The 8,583-nt window shown below is 38.6% G+C and overlaps 1 protein-coding gene across 1 annotated transcript in view; it reads left to right on the forward strand.

Annotated features, from left to right (window-relative positions):
- Positions 1-8,583, forward strand: part of LOC105530618 (chromosome unknown open reading frame, human C9orf41) — a 45,064-nt gene continuing 36,481 nt past the window's right edge. The window contains exons 1-2 of the mRNA XM_011968245.1: positions 1-338; positions 662-760. The gene's annotated coding sequence lies outside the window, so the exon portion shown is untranslated. The remainder of the gene's footprint in view (positions 339-661; positions 761-8,583) is intronic.

Here is an 8,583-nt window from a genome sequence, read left to right on the forward strand (position 1 = left end):
GCCGTCTGCTGCACAGCCTCGTGTCTTCTGACCTCAGGATCAGATTAGCTCTCCTGCCTCCGTCCTCTTAAAGGTTTGGCTTTGAGGCCGGTGGGGGTGACCGGAGAAGCGCTGTAACAATTTCAGATAGAAGACGATGGTGGTAGAATCGTCCACTGCTGGGCTGATTGGTGTGTGTGGTCGATGTCCTTCAAACTGAACACATGGAGAGCCCAAGTTCACCTACGCGTGGGATGCTGTAGGACGTATTTTCCCAAACTGTTACCAGTGCTTGTAAGAGCAGTTTAAGATTTCCACCCACCCCTTCTTTGGCGCTGTGAACGCACTTGCACATTTGTGTGAGCGATTGAATGATGCTGCTCAGTGTCTTTAACTGGTGGGTGATTAAGGGCGGAAGCGGTCCTGATATTCTAAAATTTGCTAATTATTAGGAGAGAAATGAGAGAAGTCACAATAAGAGCTGCCTTTACGTTCTTTTTTCCTGCAAAAATGTGTCTAATTCTCCCTGGTGTGCTAGGCACTGTGGTAGGACCTTTTAAGTACGCTCCTCATTCATAAAACCAGCTCCCTAACTTCCACGTTTCTTCTAGATAGATGTAAAAGTAGTTTAATCACAAAATTATAATTCCAAGAGCTGAAAGGGACTTAACTGGATTTTCAGGTGAAGATAACACTTTTATTCACGTAAGAGATATGAGTCCACCGGTGACTATGTTCTGAGTCTGCAACTGGAATCAGACAGACATGACCTCCTACGCAGGTAAACCTGTTCCCATAAGTGGGTTCCTGCTGTGCTTTATGCAAACTTTTAAAATATTGTTCATCTCATGTATTATATTTGTTTATATAAATCTCTTGCTTTGCTGTGACCTCCTCAAGGGCAGGGGCTGAGTCTTATTTATTTTTATGTCACTAGTGCTTGGCATATGTTGTTTAAGCTCTATTTTTAACAAAACAAATGGTAGCAAAGAAATACATTTCTCATTCCCAAATAGTCTGTCAAGTTTTTGACGGATAGTTAAATTAGTTTACTAGTCTGAATTTAGAAGCTTGCTTAATGAAAGCTTAAAGTTATTTGGAATCTGATTGTACATGTGATAGGAACTTTTGAACTTCGAAGATCTTGATGAAGTAATTTACTGATTAAACCCAGAAATAGGACCAGGGACGGCATTACTTTACAGAGCCCAAAAGAGTAGTTTCGATATTTTATTTCTCCGGATTTAGTAGTAACAGAGGGAGCAAGGCAGACCATCAGAGAATTGAATTTGATGCAGGAATTGTGACTGAAATAACCATGGAGTTAGGGAAGGCAGCTAACATCAGATAGCTAAGAGTGGGAGATACAGAAAAGTCTGGTACATTTTGCTCTTGAAAAATCTAGAAAGAATATTGGGAAATGTTTTGGGAATATAGTGGACCCATTTAGTTAAGTGTGTAGTTGTACTTACTTTTAATATATTAGGACCAATTTAAAATTGATGTTTGTGGGTAAGTATGGGATGGGACTTTATTGGGGTAGGGGTTGATCTGGAACAGAAGTGTGGCAATATAGAGAAGAGTTCTTGTGTGAATATTCTAGTGTTTGTGATACTATTTCCTATACTCAATTCTTTACTGGTGTAATGTTGGATTCAGCGCATCTCATTTTTTTAAAAAATCGTTTTTATTTGTATATACTCTCTTGAAACACTTCATATACTTGGACTGAAAATAGTATAACATCAAAAATATGCTTTTTAAAATCTCACTTAAAGGCTAGGGGTACAGAAAACGTATGTAGCAGAAAACAGTGGATTGTTACATTCTAATATTTTGTGATCTTCTAGACTTAAACTGCTTGTAGCCACTAATCATATCTGGATAAATTTAAGCTAAAATTAATCAGTATTTAATAAACTTTAAAATTTAGTTGCTCAGTTTTACTACCCACATTTCAGGTGCTCAATAGCTAGAGTGGCTAGAGTCTGTTGTATTGGACAGTGCAAATAAAAGCTTTTCCATTATCGAAGTAGATTGTGATGGACAATCCGGTTCTACACATTTAGCAAGTACAGTTGACCCTTAAACAATATGGATCTGACTGCACGGGTCCATTTATACACAAATTTTTTCAAATAAACATTGGAAAATTGTTTTGAGATTTGCAAGAATTTGAAAAACTTAGCAAACTTGCATAGCCTAGAAATATTGAAAAAATTAAGAAAAAGTTATGCCATGAATGCATATGTGTAGATATTAGTTTATCATTTACTACCATAAAATATACACAAATCTATTACAAAAAGTTAAAATTTATCAAACCGTACACAAACACAGATCTTACATGGAGCCATTTGCAACTGAGATAAATGTAAACAAGCAAAGATGTGGCATTAAATCGTAGTTGCATAAAATTATCTGTAGTAGATATGGTACTACTGTAATAATTTTGTAGCCACTTGCTATTGCTTTTGCAGTGAGCTCAAATGTTGCCAGTATCTGCTTGAAAAAATCACTCTGCTTTTGTCTGTCCAGTAAATTGCCTATAGCAGTAAACAGATTTCATCAAACTTAATGCAATACCATAAACCTTAAATAACACCATGGGTCCCGTATGAAGTGCCACTGGTGATGCTGGAAGTGCTCCCAAGAAGCAGAGAAAAGTCAAGACATTACAAAAAAAAGTTGATTTGTTCCATATGTACTGTAGATAGAGGTCTGCAGCAGAGGTTGCCCCCCAACCCCATTTCAGACAGAGGATTTATCTTGTAGTCAAATAATGTAAATTTGCAGTATTGATAAATGCAGTGCAGTAGTGTAAATGTGTTTTTCCTTTCTTATGACTTTAATATTTTCTTTAGCTTTATTGTAAGAATATAGTACGTAATATATTAACATACAAAATATCTGTCAGTTGTTTATGTTATTGGTAAGGCTTTTGGTCAGTAGTAGGCTATTAGTAGTTAAGTTTTTGGTGAATTAAAGTTGCATGTGGGTTTTCGACTGCACAGGGGGTTGGTGCCCCAACCCAAGTATTGTTCAGGGGTCAACTGTACGTCCAGATTTTGCAGGGATCAATTTTACTGCTATATGTCTTTTAGTTAATGCATAGGAGATTTAGATAAAAGCTCATAAAGCAAGGAATGTCTTTTGATTAATACTTTCTAATGGGTTCCAATTTTGTGATTCCTACAGATTTTGCTTAGATGACATTCTGATTAAGGTAAAAATGGGTATAGCTCATTTGTATTGAATAGCAAAAGTTAGTTTTATAACCCAGTGTTGTTATGAATGAAGCACCTTAGCACATAGACAATACTGGAGTTGAAAAGCTGAAAGTCTTTTCAGAAACTTCTTACTTTTAGAAATAACAGGATGAGATTTTTAAATATCGAGATTTGGAGCCGATTTTTGCAGGTGAGGATGTGGATAGACACAAAGCAGTAAGCAACTTGCTCAGGGTTACACAATCCAGTTGTGGTAGAATCTGACCTAAAATCCAAAACTGTTACCTAAAATTTTATGGTGCGTTAATGCAGAGTTATACTAGTAAGACAAATTTAATGTTAGGTATTTAATAAAGATTTAAAATGAATCAAGACAGGCTTTATTTCTGACAAGTTACGTTTTTTTCTATTTGGATTTCCCAGAGTAGTTCAACTAAGTGCAGAGGAATGGGCCTATGACCATGGCGTTTAGCTCAGACCTGGTGTGGGCTCACCCTGATGACAGGTGACTAAATCAGAGTTGAGGTCACTGCTGACACCAGCTTTCTAGAGAGAGTTGGAGGCAGAGATACCACCATTGAGGAAAAATGGCTATTAAGTTTACTTTCTCCTGTTATCAGCAAGAGAATGTCGCCTCCTGATGCTGACTTAGTTCGGAACCAAGGAGAGTCTGATTTTTGTAAAATATTCCTTCAAAGCAGGTTTGACAGAGTTTCTTAAAAGGGCCAGGCAGTAAATATTTTAAGCTCTGAAGGCCAAGTGGTCTCTTGTTACAACTCATCAACTCTGCCCTTGAATGGAAGGAGCCTTAGGCTTTGTGTAATCAATAGTGTGACTGTGTACCAATAAGACTACAAAAAAACCAAGTAGCCAGTGGGCCCCTGCCTTAAAGCAATACCGATAGGGTAAGCATGTGCAGGATAGTGAAGTTAGCCCCAGTTATAAGGGTATAGTAAGGATTGGACTATATTCTCAACTTTAGTAAGATCCCACCTATTTTAAGAGTCACTGGTGGATGTATGTTATGGCAGCTTTGCACACCAGTAAGTAACCAGGGGTTTAAGAATCTCATCCTGCTCTGTGGAGTTACTTCTGTATCAAGAATTGACAGCTCTTCTAACCAATCTATAACTCATCTCAACTCACCCTTGCAATCTTGATACTACTTGGTAATAAGTAATATCTGTGGAAAACCAAAAGTGGCACCTGTGGGAATGTAACTGAACGTTTATTGCTTTTTACATATGCTGAAGTACAGAGATACTGAATAATGACCAAGATGACACTTGTGTTTTAGAAGAATTCATCTGATTAGAAGTGGGGTGGGAAGGGTAGGGGAGGAGTTAGGAAGTAGAATTGGAAAGTATCCTGGGCTTATTGATTATGGGACTAGGAGAAGAGACATTTGGGATGACTCCTTAATTACTTTTTTTTTTTTTTTTTTTGAAACGGAGTCTCGCTCTGTTGCCCAGGCTGGAGTGCAGTGGCACGATCTCAACTCACTGCAACATCTGCCTCCCGGATTCAAGCGATTCTTCTGCCTCAGCTTCCCAAGTAGCTGGGATTACAGGTGCATGCTACCATGCCCGGCTAATTTTTTGTATTTTTAGTAGAGACAGAGTTAGCCGGGATGGTCTCGATCTCGAACTCCTGACCTGAGGTGAACTGCCCACCTTGACCTCTCAAAGTGCTGGGATTACAGGCGTGAGCCACCATGCCCAGCTGATGACTCTTTAATTTCTAACTTGGGTGCATTTGTTAATATTAGCCATGAAGGAAGGAGTGCAGGTTTTTGTGGGGCATGTGCTAAGTTCACTTTGGGTATGAGTTTTGAGGTGTGGTGAGAGGGAAGTTGTGGGGCATCCAGTGCCCAAGAGTAAACACTAGGAAGAAAGGCTGTTCAATCTGTTGACGGTGAATTGTAAACTGTCAAAGCTCTGCTGTTTGCCTAACTTGTTGTGGCCATTTAGTTCCTTTAATGTCATACTCTGTTGTTAGGAATGTAAATTGATGGAGTCTTTCTACACATCATTTTATATCAAGAACCTTAAAAATACTTACTCCTGGCCAGGTGTGGGGGCTCACGCCTGTAATCCTAATACTTTGGGAGACCGAGGTTGGCCGATCACTTCAGGTCAGGAGTTCGAGATCAGCCTGACCAACATGGTGAAACCCCATCTCTACTAAAAATATAAAAATTAGCCAGGCATGGTGGTGTGCACCTGTAGTCCCATCTACTTGCGAGGCTGAACCAGAAGAATCGCTTGAAGCTGGGAGGCAGAGCTTGCAGTGAGTTGAGACTATGCCACTGTACTCCAGCCTAGGTGACAGAGTGAGACTCCATCTCAAAAATAAAGTTTTCCTTCTCACCTGGTAATTCTGCGAGAATTTATGCTAATTTTCCCCTAAATTATAGACAGATTTTGAATACAAAATGTTCATCATAAAAAGAGGTGAGTGTCTAAATGACCAGTAGTTGGGAAATAGCTAAGTAACTGTTGGTTACATAAGATGGAATGAAGAACATCCACTTTGTACCCCACAAATATATACAATTATAATTTGTCAGCATTCAGCTTAAAAAAAGTAAGATGCTAGATTACTTTTTTTTTCTTCTCTATTTTGGAGACAGGGTTTTGCTCTGTTACCCAGCCTGTAGTGCAGTGACACAATCATGGCTCACTGTACCCTTGACTTTCTAGACTCTAGCAGTTCTCCTGCCTCAGCCTCCTGAGTAGGTGAGACTACGGGCATGCACCACCACACCTGGCTAATTCTGTTTTTTTTCATTTTTTTTTTGTAGAGATGAGGGTCTTGCTGTATTGCCCAGGCTGGTTTTGAACACCTGGCCTCAAATAGGCTTCCCACTTTGGCCTCCCAAAATACTGGGATTACTGGCATGAGCCACTGCAGCTTTGTATTAAGCAAAACAGAAATGTGCCAAAAGGTTAGAAGTGGTTCCCTCTAGAAGAGGAATTATTAGGCCTTCTTTCCCTGAGTACTTTTAATTTCTACATTATTCACACTTTGAACATTTTAGTAATATAAATGAAGTATACCTACCGGTTTTTTGAATAGTAGGTGTATATATAGTATATGTATTTATACTACATATACTATTTATACTACATATACTATTTATACTATATATATGCTATGTATATATACTATATATAGTGTATATACGTATATGCACTATATATAGTATATATTATATATATATTTATACTATATATACTATGTATATAGTGTGTATATATAGTATATTGAACAGTAGGTATATGTGTAGTATATATATTTTGAGTGCTTGCTGTGTTTTCAAGCTATTGGGCTAAATCTTTTGAGTACGTTATTTCCAATGAAACGCTGTCTGGTAAGCAGAGGAACGTAATGCTACCTATCTAATTATGGAGATGTTTCAGAATAATCAGTATTAACTGACTTGGTTTAGTCCTTGGCATTTATTAAATCTCAATAAATGGTAGCTTCCATGGTCACCTCATTGTTGTTCATTCTTTATCTTGCTTCTCTACATGAGAGAGTTGCACAAAGGAAGGAAGTAGTTTTCCTGGTGTCGTGGCAAATAGGTGTTATAACCCGGATTTCATCCCTGATCTTTCTGACTTCAAAGCTCATTATTATACTCTCCCCAGAGGGGGATGTCAGTGGAGCTTCTGCCAACTTGATCTCTTCACCTTATCCCCAAGGGCCCCCCACACCAAGCCACCACACACAAGCTTGTAAAAACGCGACCAGCCAGGTTTTTGCTTGTTCGTCAGGAGCTTCTTCTGAAGTTCATTACTGTTTGGCAGTTGGAATAATTTGGCAGAGGGTAAAAATAAGAAAATTGCTTGGATGAATAAAGATTTAAGAAACCAAATGACAAAGGTTTTGAAATTGAAAATGAAAATAAGGCCGGGCACAGTGGCTCAGGCCTATAATCCCAGCACTTTGGGAGGCAGAAGCGGGTGGATCACGAGGTAAAGACATCGAGACCATCCTGGACAGTATGGTGAAACCCCGTCTCTACTAAAAATACAAAAATTAGCCGAGCGTGGTGGCACATGCCTGTAGTCCCAGCTACTTGGGAGACTGAGGCAGGAGAGTCGCTTGAACCTGGGAGGGGGAGGTTGCAGCGAGCCGAGATCATGCCACTGCACTCCAGCCTGGGCAAGACAAGACTGCGTCTCAAAAAAAAAAAAAAAATAGAAAATGAAAAATACTTCCATTTTTATTTAATATTGAATTAATACCAAAGAACATTTAAACATACACACATATATATATAGATATAAAATGTAGGGAATGATACAGTGAACACTCATCAATCACCTAGTTTTTAAAAAACATTATCCTGTCTCTTTCACCCTCAGAATCATTAACCTGAATTTTTACTTCTTGACTTCGTAGTTTTTCCACATATGCTCAGTCCCTGAATAATAATATTTAGTTTTCTATGAAATGCAATTGTACATTATGTGTTTTCCTGCAATTTTTTCAACAAATGTATATGTTCTTGAGTTTTATCCAGATGGTGATGGGAGTAGCCAGTTTCTGCCCAAATATATTTAGAGGTTTGTTCTGGGCCAATATGATAGTGACCGCAGCCTGTGGTTACACGATCTCAGAGGACCCTGACAAAGTGCGCTGTAGGTGGTCAGGTTACAGCTTGGTTTTATACATTTTAGAGATACAGGATTACATGGAAGGTATATATTGATCTCACACAAAAGGCAGGACGTCTTAAAGAGGGGGTTACAAGTCATAAGTGGGTTTTAAGGATTCTTCAGTTGGTACTTGGTTGATAGAGGTAAGCTGTGGTAAGTAGAAAGGAATGCCTGAGTTAAGGGACTTGTGGAGGCCAAGGTTCTTGTTAAGTTAAATGAAGCCTTCTAGGTAGCAGCCTTCAGAGGGAAGAGATACTAAATGTCACTTTTTAGACTTTAATGTTGTCAGGCTCTCAGTTAATCTCTCCTGGATCCAGGAAAGGCCTAGGAAGGGAAGGCCTGGTTGCATTCATGGAGATTCTCCACAGATGCACGTTTCCCCTAGGAAACATGGCTTTGCAGGGCCATTGAGATCTGTTGGCCCTGTGGCAGCCATTTCAAAATGTCAAAGAAATATATTTTAGGGTAAAATATTCTGATTTCCTTCTGAGTCTGCTATTTGTCATAAGATGCCATACCAGAATTAGGTTGGAAAGTAAGCCATATTATATAGGATTAATAAAAAACCTGTCTAACGAGATTTTATAATTTGTAAGGCATGATGCCCCAGGCCTCTTAGTGAGGAACTTGGAGAAGAGAGAAAAAAAAAAAAAGATCAGTGTTTAGTCCTTACATATTATTGTATGAACTGTAATTTACTCATTTTG

The sequence above is a fragment of the Mandrillus leucophaeus genome, unplaced genomic scaffold (genome assembly GCF_000951045.1).
Source record: "Mandrillus leucophaeus isolate KB7577 unplaced genomic scaffold, Mleu.le_1.0 Scaffold833, whole genome shotgun sequence".
Classification (NCBI taxonomy): Eukaryota; Metazoa; Chordata; class Mammalia; order Primates; family Cercopithecidae; genus Mandrillus; species Mandrillus leucophaeus.